General features: G+C 45.6%; 1 protein-coding gene across 1 annotated transcript in view; it reads left to right on the forward strand.

Moving 5' to 3' along the window:
* The first annotated feature begins 6,170 nt into the window (after positions 1–6,170).
* LOC149358243 (uncharacterized) overlaps positions 6,171–21,775 on the forward strand; it is a 161,843-nt gene continuing 146,238 nt past the window's right edge. Inside the window, exon 1 of the mRNA XM_089570298.1 lies at positions 6,171–6,634. The gene's annotated coding sequence lies outside the window, so the exon portion shown is untranslated. The remainder of the gene's footprint in view (positions 6,635–21,775) is intronic.

The raw sequence follows: 21,775 nt of genomic DNA on the forward strand, positions 1-21,775 counted from the left end.
GATCCCGCGAATCAAGAAAGCAAAACCCCAAACAAACCATCATGCATAACAGTTTCCACATTGTAAGAAACGGTAATTGCGATAGTTACTAAGCGCTTCTTTTTTACTTTGCTGGCTGAATAGACGAGGACTGTCTTCGAGAACGAGCCGAAGTCAACGCGTATGTACTGAAGCCTTTAGACCATTACAATGATACACAGCACGCAACTATTAGAAGACATACTCTCCAGAAAAGGGCGTCAAGAATAACAGCACGGCACCTTGGCATTCACGGTCAGAACTATTCTATAGAAGTGTTGTAATCATGCCTTTCAGTTAATTTGCGATTAGAAGACTGCACTCTACAGAGAACTGCGCAATAAACTCAGATTCGCCCTATCATAGTTCTGTCTTGCGACCTTCAATTAACACTAGACAAGCCCATAACAATAACCTCAATCCATCTAATAGGCCTACACATGGTCCCCGAATTAATATCATTTGCCAGCGTTAGGTAGTGGAGTGTCCTTCAATCCAGTATTAAAGGGCTCGCCAACATTGCACCAGCTCTGAAACGGCACATATTATTCAAGCACTATAACCAAACGTACTAAATTCTCGTATATTGAGGCCTTTCTTTCTTTCTTTCTTTCTTTCTTTCTTTCTTTCTTTCTTTCTTTCTTTCTTTCTTTCTTTCTTTCTTTCTTTCTTTCTTTCTTTCTTTCTTTCTTTCTTTCTTTCTTTCTTTCTTTCTTTCTTTCTTTCTTTCTTTCTTCCTTTTTCTTTCTTTCTTTCTTTCTTTCCTTCTTCCTTTCTTTCTTTCCTTCTTTCTTTCTTTCTTTTTTATTTGAGACAATTCACCAGAAATTGGCTCAGGAGGCAATAGCAAAAGGCCCGGATGGGGCCTGACTAGGCTGTGCCCCCATGACAGCACAGGCAGCACAAGTGTACACATGGTTATACATCATATGCAGACCCAACAATACAGACTACAGGAAGATACACACCGTCTTAGGTTACACTCTAATCTCTCTGCAGAAAGGAAAGGAAAATAACTTATTTGAACTGTAATAATACAAAAACAATTTATTACGTACTGCATTAAGTTTATCAGTAAACAAAAATGTTTCACCAAACAAAAAAATTATAATGTGAAATGCAATCCAGTGTACATAAGTAATGGAATATGACCTATAGTGCACGATGGTAGTACAACATAATACAGATTAATAGCACCAAGAGTTGGCTCAGGAGTTTAACCCATGCACAGACCTGCTCAGATAAAAATATTGATTTAACTAGCTTTATGAACTTATGAACTAAAGATGTCATTTTTTTAATGGATCTGTAACTAGCCTTGAAAACTATAAATACAGACTCGCGAATCAGGATTTTCTTCGTGTATTCTCCCATGGAGTAAACTATATTCTATTCTATATGTCATCAGCGCACCTATATTTATTTATTTATTTATTTATTTATTTATTTATTTATTTATTTATTTATTTATTTATTTATATTTTACCCACAGCGCCATTTGGAATTACAGTGGGGGGGGGGGGGGTTGATACAGTAACACAGCGTATAAGTGCAGGTAAATAAAAAAAAAGAGAAACAGCAGCCCAAGCCTTCACAAGGTAATCAAAGAATAACAACATTGACGCAATGCGCATCTATGTACAGAATTTGGGGTACAAGAAAGTCAACTGTGTTGTTCACCCACTAAACGTGTATTTTAGGACAAAGCCTCAATGCAGTAGACATGCATATACAAAAAAAAAAAAACTTAAAATGTGTATTTCACGTGTATTTGACAGGAAGACACAGGTATACACAGTGGAACGCACGAAACGAGGAAGCAGCGCACAGATAACGACGCACCGTCTAGCTATGAAATGACGTGACATTGTTCAAAGCGGAATAAAAGGATTCATTTGATTAGATGGAAGTAACAACGGCCGGCAAACGGTTCCATTGACGAATGGTCTTCGAGTAAAAAGTAGCTGTATGCTGCCGTCCTGCACTTGTATTCATGTACAGTCTTTGTCAAAAGTAACCAGGCTGCATGGTTCGCTTCTAGCTTGTATAGTGGAGCCCTTGTGGCTTTCCTAAAGCTCAAAAGGTGTTGGTAAAGTAAGAAGCCCCCTGTCCTTACCTTTAACGACCATTTCAGCTTCAGCGAAGCTGTAAGGGCTCCATTGTACGAGCTAGAACAAAGCATGGAGCCTGGTTACTTTTGACAAAGGCTGTACCTTTTGATCATGGTCAAGGCGTACGGATACGTAATGTGGTTTGAAGGTGTATGTTTCGCGTGGAGTGCCAATGTGGGAGTAGTATATGTTATGGAAGAGTTTGAGCCTCAGTGTAGTTCTCCGCTGTTCTAGTGATTTCCAAACAAGAACTTTTTTTGGCTATTGTTGCACTGAAGTTGCGTTTACATGACTTACCAAGTATACGTATCGAGCCGCCAAAGACTGAACTTTCGCAAGTTTTTCTTTGTCACATATATGGTAGGAGGATCCCACACCGCGCTAGCATACTCCAACACTGACCGCACCTATATGAAAGGCCCGTCGCAGGACAAATGTCTTGTCAGTGTCTCCGAGTCTCCATGCTTGACCTAATGCCCCAACCGTGGACACCTCAGTTTCTCTGGCAATTTCTGAACTTAGTCGTCCACTCTTCCTTTTCTGGCTGGTATCGACAGCGGTTTCCCTTATCCTGAAATCCATGCACTCTGCTACTCTGATGCACGAATCATAGCCAGCCATTCGGAACAAAATAATTTTTGAGCGGCAAACCTTTTATGACAGCAATTCTTTTTATATAAGGAAAGATTTCGCTATAACGCTAAATATATCCGCAGATCACCCGATGGCAGCCTTGACATTTTTTTTTTCTATTCACGTTTTTGCTATCCTCAATAGCGTTCCCTGCAGTGTTTTTGTATGTTAGTCTTAACTGTTCGATGCGATCGATGCAAACACTTTAAAAGGAAGATTTTGCTACGTACCAGAGGAGTGGACCATTACCTTCAATATTTCCGTAAAAGTATCCTGGAATTTTCCAATTCTCAAAATTTTTGTCAGAACACCTCTTCCCGAAGTCCATTCCTTCGTGAGTATTAGCAAGTGACGGCAAACAGCCGCTATCCTAATCGGAAGGAATGGCTGTTTCATGGGAAAGAGATACTTCGTTTACATTTAACGGTAAGCATTCATAATGTTTGGGAGGTTTGTGTACCGATCTGAGAAAAAGAAAACGAAGAAGAAGAAACGCAGTTTCATTCAGAAAGCTTTCTCAGATGGATGCGCAGACAAAACCGACTTGTGCCACCCCATATCTGGAGCATGGTATTTTACTACGACTATTCACGCAAAAGAAAAAAGCGAACATTCCGAAGAACGAGCGAATGAGGGCGCCGATACGTAAAGTTTCGTTACAACAATTTGGGAAGTGCACGAACATCGGTTTACATACAATTTAAAGAAAATAAGATTAGAGGGAGGAAGAGCTGTTGCTGGTGTTTTGAAGCCTCGCGGTAGCGCAGCCCGTCAGAGCTTTCTTTGGAACGGACCAATGCGCTGCGCTCGATTCGAGACATGTACGACACTAACCCTGTTTTAAACCGCCATTATGCGCACTTAATTTCCTCCCTCTACAGTTGCGCCTTATAGCACGAATGTGCGAACATATTCGCCCGATTAACCACATCTATCTGAAACTCATTTGCAAATTCAACCCTGTTTATTTTTCGTATTGAAATGCATGAGAACAAGAAAACAATCTTGTTGGGCACTCATTGTATTGCCTGCGACTAAATTTTTAGCACTTGGTAAAAAATAGGTTAAAATCAGGTGGCCGGAGGATTTCTACTATTATATTAGTAAAGCTTTAATTATACTCTAAAAAAACACAGGATGGTTGCGAGTTTTCAACAGAAATTATACGGCGTTAGCTGGCTTGCGATCGCGGAAAACGAAGAGATATTAGAGCTGATGTTTACAGTGGGTGCTATAACCACTGTGCAACCGCAATGGTGGGTTGGGGCATGGTTACAGCATCACCTTTTATGCGGGAGGTTCTGCACTCTGTACACACATACGCCTATAAGGGAGTGAAAAGGGAGTAAGGTATGCCCTCTAGTGCACACCCTCTTATAAAAGGGAGTGTGCTAGAGGACAGTTTACTCCCTTTTTACTCCTTGCTGTTTGAGTGTGGGCTCGGAGTTCGTAGTTGCCCGAACGGGCAGTGTTATCCGTGGGTGCCCGGTGGTGGGCTTGCGGATGCCGACGCCAACTGAGCAGAGTGCCCAGAGGTGCCACTCCAGAGGTGATCCCACTGGAGGTGATCCTTTTGGAGGTGATCCTTCCAGAGGTGATCCCACTGGAGGTGATCCCTGTGAAGAAGATCCTCTGGAGGTGGTCCCTCTGGACGTGATCCCTATGAAGGTGTTCCTTCCAGAGGTGATCCCACAGTGAGGTGATACCTTTGGAGGTGATCCTTCCAGAGATGATCCCACTGGAGGTGATCCCTCTGAAGAAGATCCTCTGGAGGTGATCCCTCTGGACGTGATCCCTCTGGAGGTGTTCCCTCCAGAGTAGATCCCACAGTGAGGTGATCCCCCTGAAGAAGATCCTCTGGAGGTGATCCCTCTGGAGGTGATCCGGAGGGCATGCGGACGGTGCCGCCACATTTCCGAGGAAGGGGCAAAGAATAGCTAACGCTGTCAGATACAAACCCTAGAGTGGGAAGTTGTCAACTATTCAAAGTTCATGTTTACAAACCAACAGTTTCGTAAAGAAAGCAAAGTCTGCAGAGTGGACAAAGTTGACACCTTTGATTGCACAAGTATTGTGCAGAAAACTTGCTACGGACATAAGAATTCATATGCTGTATATTTTGGGTTGTACAGATTGCAAAATGGAAGTGCGATTCTTCCTGCTATTTTTGTCACAACAAATTGAGGGTATAGAAAAAATTTAGATTCCGACAGTCCCTACATTCTCACTTCTCTTTTAATGTGTGACATGTTAACGACAGTTTCGTTCAGGGATCACGCGAAAAACCGTTATCCTGGTCCCCGACTCCACAACTTCAGATGGAAGTCTTCAAGTTTGCCTTAAATTAACATTTCCTTAAGCTACTTGGTTTACATGCATGTCAGAAGCACGTCAAAAAATACACTTTTAGACAGCCCATATGTTTCACGTCCTTAGACTGCTGCTGCCCGAGCGTGCACAACTCTAGAGGTGCGTCATCTGCTATCTGTCATCTGCTATCTTTTGACCCACTGTTACCACAAATCTAATATTCATAAAAAATTCAATCATCCACACGTTTCAAATCCCAAACTTTGTTCGGTTGCTACACTTCTCCTTGCACAGCTGCCGGCTCCACTTATCTGTTAAATTTTATTTCCACAGCGGACGGACGTCGACTACATCCGCAGACGTTTCAAGGCAGTTCGTTCGCCCATTTCTCCGAGGTCCGCGCGTCAGCACTCCGCATTGCCGCGAAGGCCGCAGCGTTGATTTCCAACCGCCCACGCAGCAGCGATCACGAACACGGCTCGTTCAAGTCCGTTACTTAGAGGCCTCGCAGCGCACTCCAGGCAGGCGGGTGGTGAGAGTGCAGTGACAGAAGCAATTGCCCACCGCTGCCAGCCAGGCCGGGAGCGCCGACCCACGACCCTTCAAGAAGCAACGCGTCTGTGCTCTCGCAGCTCCCCCCCAACTTCCACATCATCCGCAGCGCACAAAACCTTTCCCCTCTGCACTCGATGTGCTTTTCCAGAAAGCAAGCGCACGCGTTTCTCCCGAACGGCAGCAAAAAGCCAAGAAGCGCCGCGCACGACGGCGGCGGCGTCGTGATCGTCGTGGTGCGCGGCCATTGGGTGTGCCGCCGGCCTCCCTCTGCGAGCGCGAGCAGCCATTGGCTGCCGACCGGAAGCCGGGGCTGCCAATCGGGCGCCGCGACGGGAGCCTCCTGGAGGAGGGCCCGCTCGAATTACTTCCCAGCGCGGCCACTGGCCCGCCAGCGGCGCTAGCTACCTCGCCTCCCCCCTGGCACCCCCCACCACCCTCTCTAGGCGTGCGCAGGCTTACTTGAAGTGGGGAAGAGGGGGGTGGACAGCGCCCCAAGCAGCGGCAGCAACAGCAGCAGAAGCCGGCGGCTCCCCCTTCCCGGCGGTGGCCTCCCGAAAGCCAACAGGCCGGCCTTTTGTGAACGCGTCGGCAGCGACGCCGCGGCGGCGGTGTGTGCCCCCTCGCTACCCTGCACCGCCCGGCCTCCCAGCCTGCCCCCGATACAGAAGCAACCACTCCGGCGCTTTACGCGGCCGCCACGGCACACCACCGCCACCCGAACGGCCCCGCTGTTGCCGAACCGAGGCTTCGGGCACCCCCTCCGCCCCCCGTGCCTTGTGCCATCCCCCCCCCCCCCCCCTCCGTGCACCACCGGTGGTGGGGGGCCCCCGCAGACAGGCTTCTGCAGTGCGCCCCGAAGGACAGCAGTGCTGAACCCCCGAGTTCTCCGCCGCCGCTGCCACTCGTTGAATGCGCCGGCTACCGCGGCAAGGGGAATACCCGGCGACGAAACCCGTGTGCCCAGCGGTTGCCCTCTTCGCTCGGGTTGCTGTCGACGCCGCCGCTTGGTGAGTGCGAGCGCGTGCTCTTTGCACGCATCGACGCGCGCGTGCGCTCTGTCCCGTTCACGAGAGCTTTGTTCGCGTCCGGTGTATAATCCTGGCGTTTCTTACTTTTGCTCCTAAATAACTTTTGTCCTACTCTCAACCTGGCGCTCTCTTCGGCGTCAGCGCTTCAAGAAAGCATACACTTCGAAGTCGCGTTTACTGACCAGGCTGGAACCATAGAACTGCCACTGTTCGCAACATCATAACTCGGCACGCACAGATTTGAGCCCGGCAACTACAAGTGCATGTACAGAACTTTGAAGAGTCGGTATATCAAAACTTCATTCACGTGATGTTTGTTTTAAGTGATAATTCGGTACCACCCTCACACACTACATGTGGAGGCGACGGTCTGCTGTATTTGCATGTACTCAAGTACAGCTGACTTGGCTCGCAGTGTCCACCTGCACCAACAGACAGGCGTTGCCAGCGTGACAATCACTGTTCACACCTGTTAGCGTCATGTACTAAACATTCCGAATTCACCCAACTCACAGTAAACGTATAATCGAAGGGGCTGTACCTACAACTGCCCTCGCGTTGTTTTTGTTAAATAACCTAATCAACTAAATACGGCATCTGTGTCGGCGCCTTGTTCTCTAACAGTTCTAACGTTACAGAGAAATACCTCAAAAAGAACTAAACAAGAGATAATTGCATCGTACTTTTGTATTGCCACCCCTGTACACGCATGCCCACAGGGCCGAAGCCGTGTGGTCGTGTGAACCATGCAGGTAGTGCACTAGGTACAGTCAGTTCACCATACAAGAATAAGCAGTGTATCAGGCCCCCTACCTTCATCTAACGGGTGGAGTTGAAGCTAACGCAAAACAGCTTTGCGGTCTTCAGTGCACATAACCTGACAACAGTATAAGATACACAACGAACTGCAATGCTAATATATGTTATGTGTCTCTTTAAAAAGACTGCGCAGGAGGGATGTCCTATGGCATGCAATGCCTAAAAAACTATAGTTGGTCACCGGCAGGAGTGAAGGCGAGCGCAGATTGCAGCACCAATATACGCTGAACACTACGCCATCTGACTTGTCGAAGATTAAATCAAAGTTGAAAATTTTGGCCACTGAAGCTAAGGGACGACAAATTTCTATAACCGTATATATAGAGTTACACCATGTATTGTGTGTATCTGGAGCCATGCGTTCATTCATTGCCGAAACAAAGGTATATATGCGAACCACACTGCGGACGCTTTAAGCATGCAACTGCATGCCATTCCGTAGATTTCGTTTCTCATGGGCCAGATTACATCCACAACAAAGTATGCATATCGTTTACAATCCCGCACATTTGCCATTTTTGTCTAGAACTCCTGTTGGCTAACTAAAGTGCTGTAAGGAACTGCTGAACTCAGTCGGTTGCAGCTACCTCTTCTGTATACGGCTGTACAGTTCAGGGAGAAGGTTATCAGACAGCAACAGGCGAAGGTGTTACAGGGAGTCCTAACATTTGGTTTCGTGGAAAGATGTCTCCTCCTTGTGCGAAAAAGCTCTTCTTGTGAACCAGAAACCTAGCTCCCTCTCTCAGCTTCTATAGCTGTTCTAATAAATATTCGCTCCACTGCCTAGAAAGGCACAAGGAGATGCTATAAAGTGGATGGCTGTAGCTGTTTCCCACACCCTTTCTTTTCAAATGCATGCTTTGCGGTGTGTCGATGAACAGGCCACTCCAAGACTAATCACAAACGCGCTGAATATTCATTTTGACTGAACGCGCCTCTATAACGGCAGACAGAAAAAAATTCGAAAGGAATAAAGGCACATGATGTGCAAGAAACGGGCAGTCAGTCATTTTGCAGGAGAATAATTATAGGCAGCTACATGCATATGTTCATTTGATATGACCAGACTGCACACTATATCATTTGATATGACCAGACAGCACGTATATCTTGCCTTATAATACCTTCTACAGCAACTCCTTAGCTGTGCACGACTTGTATACCGAAAGAGACTAGAAAAACAGGAATGTATATTATGTTCAGCTGACTTCGCCAATATGTGTATTGGCGATCCTAAGAATGCAATTATATTAAAGCTCTGTCTCGTGGCTCTCAGTATTCTTTTCTTAAACTGTTATTTTTTTTTTTAACAACAGCAGTTGCATCGATCTACGGGAAAGCAGCCTGGCATTATTTGTAACTACAGAAAGATCAGGAAAATTCATGCCCGATTTCTGTTCGAACAGAAAATAACGACTTAATTTACTGATTCCCTTTACCAACAGAAACCACGTAACGGACGCCTTTTCACTAACAGCTGAAAAAAAAAAAAAAAAAGTCCGCGTTGAAGTTTTTAATCTACCTATCACGGGCATCGTACGATCGATTTTTTTTTTACCGGCGGATTCAGTTGGCATCAGTTGTCATACAAAGTAAAAAAATTTCCGCCTTTCCCCTCTTAATTGACATTAAATCGCGAAACTTCATCCTTCAATTCCTTTGAAGTTTTCGCGCCATACCTCTCATCACGGACGCTTTTCTTTATAGCGACGTTTTGAAGGAAAAGTCCCACCTTCGTCCTCGAACTTGCGCATTATTCTCGCATTCAAACATCTTGGCACGCACCTAATACGCTTTCAACTAATACAGACATCAGGCAGCGTCCTGCGGTTCCACGAAGACAAAAAAAAAACACATACACAACCTAAAAGTAAAGCAGCGCGCCAGTCAGGAATCGAGCTATATGTAAGGGCCGTAATAGGAAGAATATAAATGCGCGACTACTCCGGCGGGTGGGATCTTTGGCCGGCGGGCATTCAGTATACGGAAGGAAGCAGCCTCACGTCCTTATCAGCGACGCCAAATCGGCCTCTTATCAGCGCCGATGGTCGCGGGTGGTGGTCCCCGACGGGATCAAGGTCCAGCCTTTTGGGTGGCGGTTAGAGACAACACAGGTGGGGTGAGTGGGGAGTCTGTTTTAAGAGCGTGCGCGTACTGGAAGGACAGACCACACGTGCAGGCGGGCAAGTGCAGGTTGCGACGGCGACAACCTCCTCGCCCGTTTAGACGTCGTGTAGACCACTTTTTATGCGGCCTTCCTTCGCTCTGTCCTGTCGGTTTTTAAATGGCTTTTACTGTTTGTCTTTTGGCGCGTTTTCTGACGGCCAGAGTAACCAGAATTTTCGTGAGCCATCGCGCCAGACACAACAAAAACGAGTAACTTGGAATTATGCTGCAAATGTAGAACGGACCGAACAAAGCTAATGCAATGAGGAGAGGTGCACAACGGTGTTTTAAATTCGCAATGCGCGCATAGAATAGTTGTCACGTGCCTCGTCAAGTTTCAGGCAAAATAACGACTTACCAACTTACCCTTACCCTTTTACCCGACTTACCCTTTTACCAACGAAAACCACGTAAAGGACACCTGTTCACTGACAGCTGCAAAAAAAAAAAAAAATGTTCGCATTGAATTTCTTAATCTACCTATCACGGAAAATGCGTATTGCGTATTTGATACCATATACTCATGACGAGTGTCCAGTAGTTAATTAGAAAAAAAAAAAACATCTATTGCGTTTTCCATCAGGCTGCCGTAATGAATTCTTGGTGCGTTTTCGCGTTATCCGTTGTGATATTTTCCCAGGAGACTTCTCCTCCAAATGCAAAACTGTGTGGTCACGACTAAGCCACCCTTGATCATATACTGTAATATGAATGCCCGTGGGACAAGCCGCTGGAGGACTTGCAGTTCTCGAACCCCTAACAGTGGGAGGTCGCGTCAGCTCCGTTCAGCAGAGACAACGCCGAGTAGTTAGACGGGGTTATAGTTAGGTCGTCGAGCGCCAAGGGTTCATGGCCACATGACGGGGTCTGACCCTCCCCTCCCCACTATGTATAGTCTAATCGAGAGTCTCTTCGGGTCGACGAAATAATGTTTCACTGCCACCGGAAAAAGAAAGCCATTTTTCAACTCGTCATGAATCATATTACACGAAGACATCAGAGAAACAGCCCCTTACTACCTGAGATCAAATCCATTATTACTCTAAGTAAAAAATAAAATTTTGTAGCTCTTCTCTATAGGGTCACTACATAAGTTTCAGTGACACCAGCTCTCCCTCGGTACGTTGATGTTTGTGCGGCAGCAATACACTAAATCAAATGGCGAGAAAGTCGCATTTAAGAATTTCCCTTCCACTTCATTGAAAATTTTGACGACCACGCGGAAAAGGACTCCGTGGTTATCGTTATGAAAGGAATGGTGCCCATCGGTGCAGGCTTTGGGATCCGCCGATTAAAAACTTGCTCAATGGCGCACAATTTACTTGCGAAATCTTCCGGTGGTAGCGACACCTGTATTCCATTTTTGGAAATCGTTTCTAGCTTTAAATAAAAAAAACACGTTTTCAGTTAGAGTAACGTCTTTGTCGTTAGAAGTTGGTAATGAGGCACACTTCCTAAGTGTTACTTTAACACCATTTCGCTAAGTAATTTAAGAAACGTTTATGTGACAATGATTAATAGCGATGAAACGTTGTAATTCTAAAAAAAAAGGTCAACGCACGAAGCCTCAGGTCCTGCTTCCTTGGGCATCGCTTTTGAATTCTGCGACAACTGTACAATAAGATGCTGTTACGAACAGTGATGTGAATGGCGGAACCTTCCGATTGTAGCAAAATATTGCTTTTAAAATTTATTCCGCGCTCCCTCTGAACAGTTGAGACTGTATAAAACCAGTGGCATGTGCTTTTGACAATAAACAGGATAGCGTCCCATGGAGGGACCTGCGGATGTAATGATTGTTGTGCAATCTTACGATATGCGAAATACAAAATGCGTTCGTAAACAACTCCACACCAAAAGGGTTTAAAACGAAAACTAGAAAGATTGCAAAGGATGTCAGCACGTTTTATATGGTCTAAATACCGCCGCACTGATTCAGTCACAGGAATGGTGAAACAGTGTCAGTTGGAGTCACTAGAAATAAGAAGAATAAAGCAGAAATTGAAACTTTTTTTTCTGAAAATGAATGATAAAGTAAAAGTTAATAAACAACACTATGTTACACTCCCCTGAAGCGTTGCCCACGAAAAAATCACAGTAAGGTATTACAACCTATTATTACACGTACTGATGTCTATCGCTACTCCTTTTTTTTCCGATGCAGTAGAAATTTGGAATCAACTACCAAGCGACGTAGTGGACTAAACAGATGTAGAAAATTTTGAGATAGGTGTGAACACGTTCCTGGAGGATTGCTGTGCAAATCTGTAGTTCTGTGTTATTGAGTGCACTTTAGCAAAGAGAATTGCACTTGTGTTTGTGTTTGTATATGTTTTCCTCCCTGTAATGACCCTCATATAGAGGGTTAATAGTATGAATAAATAAAATAAATAAATAATAAAACTGTCCATTGAAGAAATGCACTTGCCCAGAATTCCTAGGCATGATTTCAAGCATCTACGGCAAGCACTACCACAGATATTTTTCTTTATTGCTCGTGAACTAAGCGAATTTTGTATTTGAATCTCCTGGCTTTTACCTGCTATAGATTGCACATACATGACGCTAAGATTATTTTAGAAAAACAGCACTTATTGACAACTTTCCGCCGCCACTTGTGGGAGGTATATTACGGTATACAGGGATGATCAGCTATATAGTCTGACGTACGCGGGACTGCATTTATATCGGAAGACTGACCACGTAGGCAAATGTTGACCTTCAAAGCTGCAACAATCATTAAGGCAAACTATGAAAATTAGGGCTGAAATCTTTCTATACACTTGCAGCAAAATTTGGAGAACAGCTTTCATTCAACATGCCTGCTAAAAGTTGAAATGGGATACGGCAGCTGTAGACGGCACGGACGTTCCGGTCAAGAACTGAAATGCGTACATGTGGCGATTTTCGAAAGCATGGTTGCAGAAAGAAAGAAACACGAGTCTAAAGGCATCTTTCCTCGTTCTGCGAACACAACTTTGTCTTATCGGTTGAGAGCACTCTTTAACTACACACTGCATTCGTTGCCGTTGGCATATACGTGAATGCCAGCTGCAGGTCACTGGAGTATTATCTTCATTGGACACGCCATTAGCTCAGGTCTGTTAAGGAAAGTTCGATGATATCACTTTCGCCCCGTATCTATATGGTATGCGGAACTCCCGCACTATGGAATACAAAGCGCTTTGCTGATTCCTGTGTGTGCTACCTACATTTATTTCCTGAGTTTTTAAGTTTATTTGTTCCTAGTACACCTGCGCAAGAAAGAAACTAAACGTGCACAACATTCTCGGAAAAAGAATTTGAAAATCTGGAGATTGCAGGACACTGATATGGAAATATTGAAGGTAATTGCCCATTCTCCTGATATGTAGCCAAAAAGTTGGAGGCTTATCAAGATTAAGCCCAGTGGATGCGAAGCATGTTAAGCAGCTGCCTCAGTGTGGATGGGGCTAAGTAACGGAGACGTGGTCACGTGACGTCACATCATGTGATCTCACTTCAAGGTCAATGGTGGCCACCGCCCGGAGGTGACCGACGGCGCGATATGAGGCCCCATCTGCAGCCGGTGTGACGTAATCACGTGACGTCATGTCACGTGACCCCACTTCAGGGTCAATGGTGGCCACCGCCGGGTGTCGCGCGAAGGTCCGAAACCTACGTTAATATGCTTCGCATAAAACTTCTTTTAAAGTGTTTCTATTTATCGCATCGATCAGTTAGGACTGCCATAGAAAACCAATGGGGAACGCTTTTGACGACAGCAAAAACGTTAAAAGAAAACAAAATACAAGGCTGCTGTCGGGGGATCTGCCGATATATTGATTGTTATAGTAAAATCTTACATTATGTGAAAAAAATTGCGTTCATAAAGGGTTTTCCGCTAAAAAATGCTTTTGTCCAGAACTGTTGGGTATGGGTTCCCGGAAAAAAGAAAAAGAAAAGGCATGTCTCACACCTGACTGGTTCCCAGACGCCATACAGGGATTATAAACATAAACACACAATTGTTTTTGAGGAAAGAAGATGGCCTAGTGACTGTCTCACTTCTCGGTGGACACCTGAACAGCGCCGTAAGGAAAGGGAGGAGGGTGGGAGTGAAAGAAGAAATGAAAACAGGTACGTGTAGTGAAGGGCTCCGTAATAATTTCAATCCTCTGGGAATCTTTAACGTGCACGACACCGCCCAGCTCACCGGCGCCATTTTGCGTTTCACCTCTATCGAAACGCGGGCGCTGCGGCCGGATTCGAACCCGGGTACTACGGGCTCAGTAACCGAACGTTATAACCACCGAGCCACCGCGGCGGGCACACAAACGCACAAAGTGCGGAAAAAGAATCTCTGTAGACCTTAATGCGCCTACACTTTGAGGTATGTGAGAATTTGAGACACCTTGTGTGGGTGGAGAACTTCTGATTGATTTCGATCATCGTTCGTGGTATATATATATATATATATATATATATATATATTACATGCAATGAAGTTTCAGTAAACAGGCCGCAGTGTGAATGCATTTCGCATGCACGAGCCGTTTATCAGAAAGAAATCACTCGCTTTGAAGTGTGAATAAATTCAAAAACGAGAGATTTCTCTTCGATTAGCGGCTCAGTGAAACGACTTTTATGCATATACGGTGCACAAATCGCATGATCTGTGTCGGTTTGTTAATTCGCTAGAGATTTATGCTATGGCACAGAGATGTATCCGTTTGTAGCGGGAGAGGCAGAAGGGGAGTTAGTTTAGAAGTGCCAGAATTGAGAGAGGCAAGCTTGTGAAACGACACCTGCCGAGCACAGCACCTTACTGAACTCACTCACCCAGTAACTACAGTTCTTCTGACCGCAATGCTGGTTTAGCGGTTTGAGCATCCGCCTCGCAAGCTGGAGGTGCGGGTTCGATCCCCAGTGCCGCCGGTTACCCACCGGTGATGCAATGGGTGCAAGCTTTCCTCTGTCCTGGTGCTCGGCTTCTATAGGGTTCAATAATGGTATTTTACCCCACCTTAAGCTATAGATAAAAAAAAAAAAAAAAACCTTGCGCCATGGAGCTCTTTGGCAACAGATGCGTTTGCGCCTTAAAAATTCATGATCATCATTGCTCTATGTTTCTGTCATGGTAGAGAGAGGGCTAGAAGATGGGCTTCCTGACAACAGAAAGTAGACAAGGGAGGGGGAGTCCCAGGAAGCTTAGCCAATGTTTCGAAAACAGAACTTGTCTCCGTCTTGCACAGACTGAGAAAAGTCCTCTTGTCGAAACGATGGCTGAGCACCGTGAGGCTCCCTCCTCCCTTGTTTACTTTTTTTTGTATAGTTTTCTGTCAGTTAGTTCATCTTCGGAGTGCGCTTCATAAGCTGCATGGATTTGGAGAGCAAAGAACACATTATGCTTTTTTTTTTTACTCCCGCTACTTACATCTGCAGCGCAAGGATGTTATGAGTTTGTTTGTCCTCTAAGTTTGCGCAGCCTTCAAGGCGTGTCCGAGCACGTGACTCCGAAAAAGTGCCGCGTATGCTGTGCATGTATCTGTGCACCCTTTATTCCTCTATATGTAACGCCTTTGAGTTTTTTTTTTATTATTATTTCACAATATCCGTGAGTCATGCCTTTAAATATGCGCAGTGGACCAAAGGCCATGTCTTATCCTAGCTAAGAACAATATAACTTTCATGATTTCATTGTGAAGTGGAAAACTTGAAAGCAAGTAAATGACGCACTTCATAAATTCTATGGTTCCTTGGTGCATCCAGAGTGACTACTCGTGAACTGTCGACCAGTGGGGCTACAGGCAGCTCCAAGACTCGGTTAACGGTGATCAAAATGATGGCTGAATACGCCATTCTTACTAACCAATCCGTGATTAAGTAATATGGTCAGCGATTAACGGTGTTATTGCATTCAACGTTTCTGAAGCTGTATTTGGCAGTATAGCTTGAATTTACGTCTACATAAGTCTGCTAAATCCCATATAGGTCGATTATCGATAACTCGGATTCCGAGTGGACCGAAAAGTTCTTCGAAATATGCGCAGAGCTTCGAATTAAGCGCAACGTTTTCGATGCACTCGGCCTTGACGGAACCGAAACACCAGTTCGAATAAACCGGCAGTTCGTATTAGGTGAGCCCGAATTAACGAGAAGCGCTCGCGGACATGCGAAAGCTGCTGCCCTCTTCCCAGCTCGCGAAGTGCAACAGCAGCACTTTTCCGTTGCGGAAGGTGGTGAAAGCAGCCCCGAAAAAAAAGAAAAAGTAAGCCAAAGAAAACAGTCGAAAAGAGGAAGAGAGAGAGAGAGAGCTTTCGGACTCGTCTCGTCTCCCGGCCTCACAAAAGCACCCGCAAGGCAAACACGGAGGAGGGGGCGAAGAAGAAGCAGGGAAGAAGAAGAAGAGGTCGGTGCTCCGTTGCGGTCTCGCGGCGACCAGCAACTCAGCGCTCGCTGCCGCAGGCGCACATAAGAAGCAACAACAGCAGCGTTGCTGCTGCCGTCGCTGCTGCAGCGAAAGAAACGGATGCACGCTCGCACGCGGCGCGGCCTGCCGTTTTTACGAGCGCCCCTTGTCTCTTTCGCCCCTCGCGTGGAAGGGAGGCAGGGGAGCGACCGGCGCGTGCGCCACACACAACGGTGCGCGCTGTTGTAAATCCCGAGAGCGGCCGGCTAGCCGTGTGTGCCGCTCGGCCGCCGTCGCAGTCGCTGCGTCGTCGCTGCTGCTTCGCTTCTCTCCATGCCGAGCTGCTCTCACTTTTTTATTTATTTGTTGTCATTGTTATATTTCTAGTTGTGCTTCTAGAGAGTGTGGCTGTTGCTCGCCGCGGTGGTGGTGGTCTCAGTGGCACGCACACACCTGTACAGCGGTGAGAAGTGCAGTGCTTTGCCGCTTCGGTGAAGCGGACCGGAGGGCCACCATGCCAGTTGAGCCGCCGGACCTCACTGCACTGCCACTACGTGTAGAACTGTACTGGAGCCAAAATACTGACCGGGATTTTTTTTATTTTTGTTGCTTTTCCCTAGCATCGATTTAGCTGTACGTGGGAATCTTTCCGGGATATGATACTTCGGCGTCGTATACAGTGCGCGGAAATCGAAAGCTCGTGTGTCCGCGACCTGGCCGAAAGGGGAGGTTAGTTACCAAAGAGTAACGTGTAGAATTGCATGAGCGCTCTAGAAAATGCCTTCAAAGCTATGGGATCTTGGCTGCCCCATGCGATCCTTGGAGAGAGCATTCTAATGAGGTGGTTTGTGGGGTTGCAGAGCGGTGACATGGTACAGTTACCATTATCACTGAACTGGCAAAGAACAGGGGTCTCTCGTCAACTCGCCGCAAACAAAACAAGCTCCCGTGTGTCGCGCAGACAGCTGCATAGTAGTGCCAGGACGCTTTTAACACGAGCCTAATTGGCTCCAGTTAGGGGCAGAATGAGGCTCGTTGCCGTATACGCTGTAGCCGCAAATTCGATGGGCAGGTGACATATCCTGGCAGTTGTCCCTCTTCTGACGCGTCATATGCGCCTACCTGCCTCCTATATAGATCCGTGAGAATCCACGGGACCACGTGACCTCCCTTGCGCTCACATGAGCATCCTCATCACGGACACCACGAAGTCTTAGTGCGTACAGCCTTGGTCGAATGTATTCAGGCCAGGTGGCTTGATTTACAGTCATGTATAGGGGACCACTTCTGGCACGTGCCCTCCAATCTCTATATCTCTATAAGGCAAGGGTCCTCCCCTTTCGAGACCTCTTCGTCATTACAGGCGCCGTAAGTTCTCGACTGTATGGCTCAAAAGCAGGCATTGTGGCTTGAAGACTTTTGACCAAGGCTGTACTCCTCCTTGGGCTGTATGACATTTTCATTGGTTAGCAAGTTATCGCGATAGTTTTCAGTTACGACATAAAGTTCAGTATAGAGCTGTCGCTGAAATAAAAGGGGCTTTGAAAGTCGAGTCTTGGAGTCCCTAAGGGAAAGAAAATGGCGACTACTGTGAGGAACTGCTTGCGGGTCATGTTCACGGTTGCAACACAGTTCCTCGCCCGCCGTTATGTTTTTAATGTGTTGGAATCCATGTGGTTTATAGCCCAATAATGGTGACACGCGTTCACATTCTCTCATTTCGAACGTGACATAGAAGCCACATCATTAATTCAATAAGCATCGATTTAAAAATAAATTAGAGAATGTTTTGTAAATTATCAAATAATATTCAGATTATTCGTGAACAAAATATCCCCATGAGAAAGTCTCCCAAACTCGAACTCGATGCTCTGTATAGCTATTGAATAGTTTGGTATAAAAATGTAGGTATTAAATAAAATAAAACGTCCTATATCGTTTATCTGTTCAAGTCAATATTTGCGGAAAATGCAAATCTGACCGTCGTTAGTCCTGAAAAGCACGGGTAATGCTTTAACCAGTCACTTCTGTTGAAGGGAGCTACACTTGAAGCAGGAAACGTGAGACGTCTCCTGCGTCTGAAAATAAAGATATATTTAACGTGCCTCACGAACTATGTTTGGTTCACGTATGTGCATGCTCACGGTATCAAAGTGTAGATCCTCAACAGCGGTTGCACCAAAGCTACAGCTTTTGGCCCTGTACAACGAGACTGATGCGAGGGAGTCAGGGGATTCTTGGCGATCATTTGATTGTGCAGGCTGTAACTTTCACATGGGTCCGTATTTTGTGGCGGTTTTTTCCTTCATTCATTTTTATTTGTTGCTTGCCCAAATGCGATGACTGACAGAAATCATCTCTGACGTCACTAGCGAATAAAGGGAAAAAAGGAACTTGAAAAAGGGACAAAAAGTAAAGAGACAAAATAATCATTTCAAAATATTGACCTTGCTCTGTACAAAACTACGAACGTACACACACTATTCATTATAGGCTCTCTCTGTGATATAGTTGAAAAGTTATAAAAATGTTATAGAAAAATTCGCAGATTGCTTTCCATGCAGCATACATAACATGCTCAACATGATTTTGTTTTTGGCGATATTAAAAGAGCATAGACACCTAATTTTGGTGGTATGTTTTCTTCTCTACAGTGATACGGAAGACGCTACTATGCCTGAATCACCATGCGCTATTCGCCTACGGCCGCTACATAATTTACAATCGAATTTCTTTGTTGTGCTGTTTCGATTTCGGTTTCAACAGCCAAACGATGGCTGTGACGTCAAAAAGAGGTTTTAGGTCACTTGAGGCATGGAAAAACTGCTTTATTATCACTGCTTCATAATTTTAATTCACTACAGCGCTGAAGCCAGCCCGATTATATTGCATTTTTTCATGCCTCACGTGAGGTATATCCTCTCTGACGCCACAGTCATCGTTCGGCTGTTAACACCGAAACAGCACGAGAGAGATATTAGATTATAAATTATTTAGCGGTCGTAGGAGAACACCTCTCGGCAATCCGTGTACAATAATGCCTTATGCCTCATTACAAAGATGAAAACACGCACCCAAAAGTTAGGTTTTTATGCTCCTTTAACTCAGGCCTAAATGTCGAAATCATTCCAAACACTCGATTTCACGAGGTGGCCAAAACGTGATGGGTGATGCCTGTGAGCCATCAACGTGCCGAACTGAGTCCATTAGATGAAAAGCAGTGTTGGCTTTAAATGACCAAACATAAGACGCCGTACGAAATTTCTGTGGGCGACTTTTAGCGATGTTTGACTAACGCGAGAAAGTAGCGGCCGCTTCCCAAAGACAGTTCGTGTGACAGCGAGAAGCCAGTTTTACTCTCACTGGTAGTCGTTTGCGAAAATTCGGAAATATTCTGTACTTCTTTCAGCCACGTTAAGGGCGTCGACTTAGATCCTTCGACGACAGTTTCATGCGAGGAAACCTGCAGCGCTGATTTACGGAAACAACAATGAAGAGATTGAGTGTTTTGTGCCTCAGGGATAACAAAGCTGGCATCAGGCTGACCTAAGGATGAATGTGAAGAACGTTTATCACTGAGCGGAAAGCCGTCCTTGCGAAATTCTGTGTTGAGGTGCGCCCGAATGAATTGAGCAAGCAAACACAGGAACCCCGAGTTGCAAATTTTATTGTTATGCCCTTTCTTTTTGTCTTTCGATATCGCTGGCGCATATCAGCCAGCCACAAACGGTGGGAGTCTCTAGGTAGCCTCTGCTGCAGTTTTAACGGCCCTACCTGAGCCCTGAATTTTTCGCGCACTGCAGCTGGTGGCGCCATCTATACGCCGGAGCGGAAAACCGAGAGGGACGAACGCACGTCCAGCTATTGTGCGGTTAGTGGAACTAATAATTGCTTGAAAATAGATTCTCCAGACCCTGAGATGTACGTATCTGTATTTACGAATATTTAGAATGATAGAAAACGTCGGAATAATGGTGTTTGAGATGGACATCAATTGGTGTACTCCGTGGAAAGCACTGGCACAATCAGAAAGGAAGAGGAGGAAACAGGTGGAACAGCTAAGATTAGCGAGAATGGGGGCACTGATTAAAATCAACGAAGGATTTTTTTTTTTTTTGAGGAGCGAAAGGAAGAAGTAACTGTCTAACATCTCGGTGGGCTCCTCAACAGCGTTGTGAGGGAAGGAAATAAAAAGGGAGCTAAAGAAGAGGTGCCATATAGAGACTCGACTCGAAATAATTTCGACTACGTGAGGATCTTTAAAGTGCAGTGACGTAGCAAGACACACTGGCACCTATCGTGTGTCGCCTCCATCAAAAAAGCGGCCGCCTCGGCCACGATTGAACCCGGGTCCTCCGGCGGCCGCGTTTCGATGAAGGGATTGACATAGCAAGCTGAGTAACTGAGAAGGAAGAGAACATTTTTATCGGCAGTCTAATTTAGACGCCGGGATATCGATGCAACATGTAAGCTAAACTGGGCTAGTCGGAGCAATTGCATCTTAGAAAAACGTAGCGCGTAGGAGTTGTGAGAAGCGCTCGTGTCCTGTCTTCACCTTTTCTGTGTCTCGTTTTCCGCGCTTCGTTTTTCAAAGATGCTATCGATGCATGCAAGCTGGACCACAGCTTGCTGTAGGTTCTCGTTGGGGTCCGCCGACCAGGTGGAACAGGTAGGGGGAGAGGGTTTGGATTGTGGGAGAAGGCGAGAGCGACAGGACAAGACAAGTGGCAGTGTTCCAGGACGGCGTATGAAGAAAGACAGTTAGGGCGATGGGGTCGCTGTGCAAGTTTGCATGGGTGCTGCCTAGAGAGGATTACGAGTAATTTTAATTTAATGCTGCAAGAAACCTAATGTTCGAATTGGAGGCGAAGATATTGTTCAACTCTGCCAGCTTTGACTTCTAAATGGAAAAATAAAGAGCTCACATGCACAGCATCAAGATTCGTAAAATCGTGACTTCACTAGCCGGTCTGTTGATTTATTGGAAGGCATAAAAGTTGTATGGTTTTAAAGTAGTGAAACCGAGTAGACGTGCGAAAACATGTGTTAATTCTTCGCGTCTTCTTTCTGGCATCTGTATGTGCACGCAACCACGCTTGTGGCTATTCATCTTCGCACCCCCTCTCCCTTTAGCTGCAGCTGGCGCGACGCCCTCCTCCCATTGGCTGCAGCTTGCGCGACGCTCCTATTTTCGTACGGCAAACCGGCCTTAGGACAAATAAGCACCATTTGTCGCAAAAGTTCTCAAGCCAGCATGCCTGTAGCCAGAATCCGGTCAAACACGTCTCGTATTGAAACAAATTCGTTCGTTCGTTCGCGTATAAGATCGACAGCAATGATTGGATTTATCCTCTACGCCTTTGATCGCAGGAACAGCCAGTGACAAGCACTGCAGCATGTCGGACATTCTTGGACAAACATTTTGAATACTGGGGAACTGTAATTTACTGGCATAGAAATATTCAAGGTAAAGGTCCATTCCTACGATATGTAGCAAAATATTTATTTTATAGCGTTTCCTTCGCTGGCATCGAGCAGTTGACTGCCATAAAAAAAAAAAAAAATGGGGAACGCTTTTGAGGAGAGCAAAAAAGACAGCCGCGGGTATATTGATTGTTATAGTGAAATCTTTCAATATATGAAAAAAATTGCGCTTATGAAAACTTTCCCTTTCAAAAATTCGCAATTTGTTCAGTGTGCGCGACTATTTGGAATTAAGATTTTTTTCTACGGGCGGTGCTGTT

The sequence above is a fragment of the Amblyomma mixtum genome, chromosome 2, assembly GCF_055824585.1.
Source record: "Amblyomma mixtum isolate Tamu chromosome 2, ASM5582458v1, whole genome shotgun sequence".
Lineage (NCBI taxonomy): Eukaryota > Metazoa > Arthropoda > Arachnida > Ixodida > Ixodidae > Amblyomma > Amblyomma mixtum.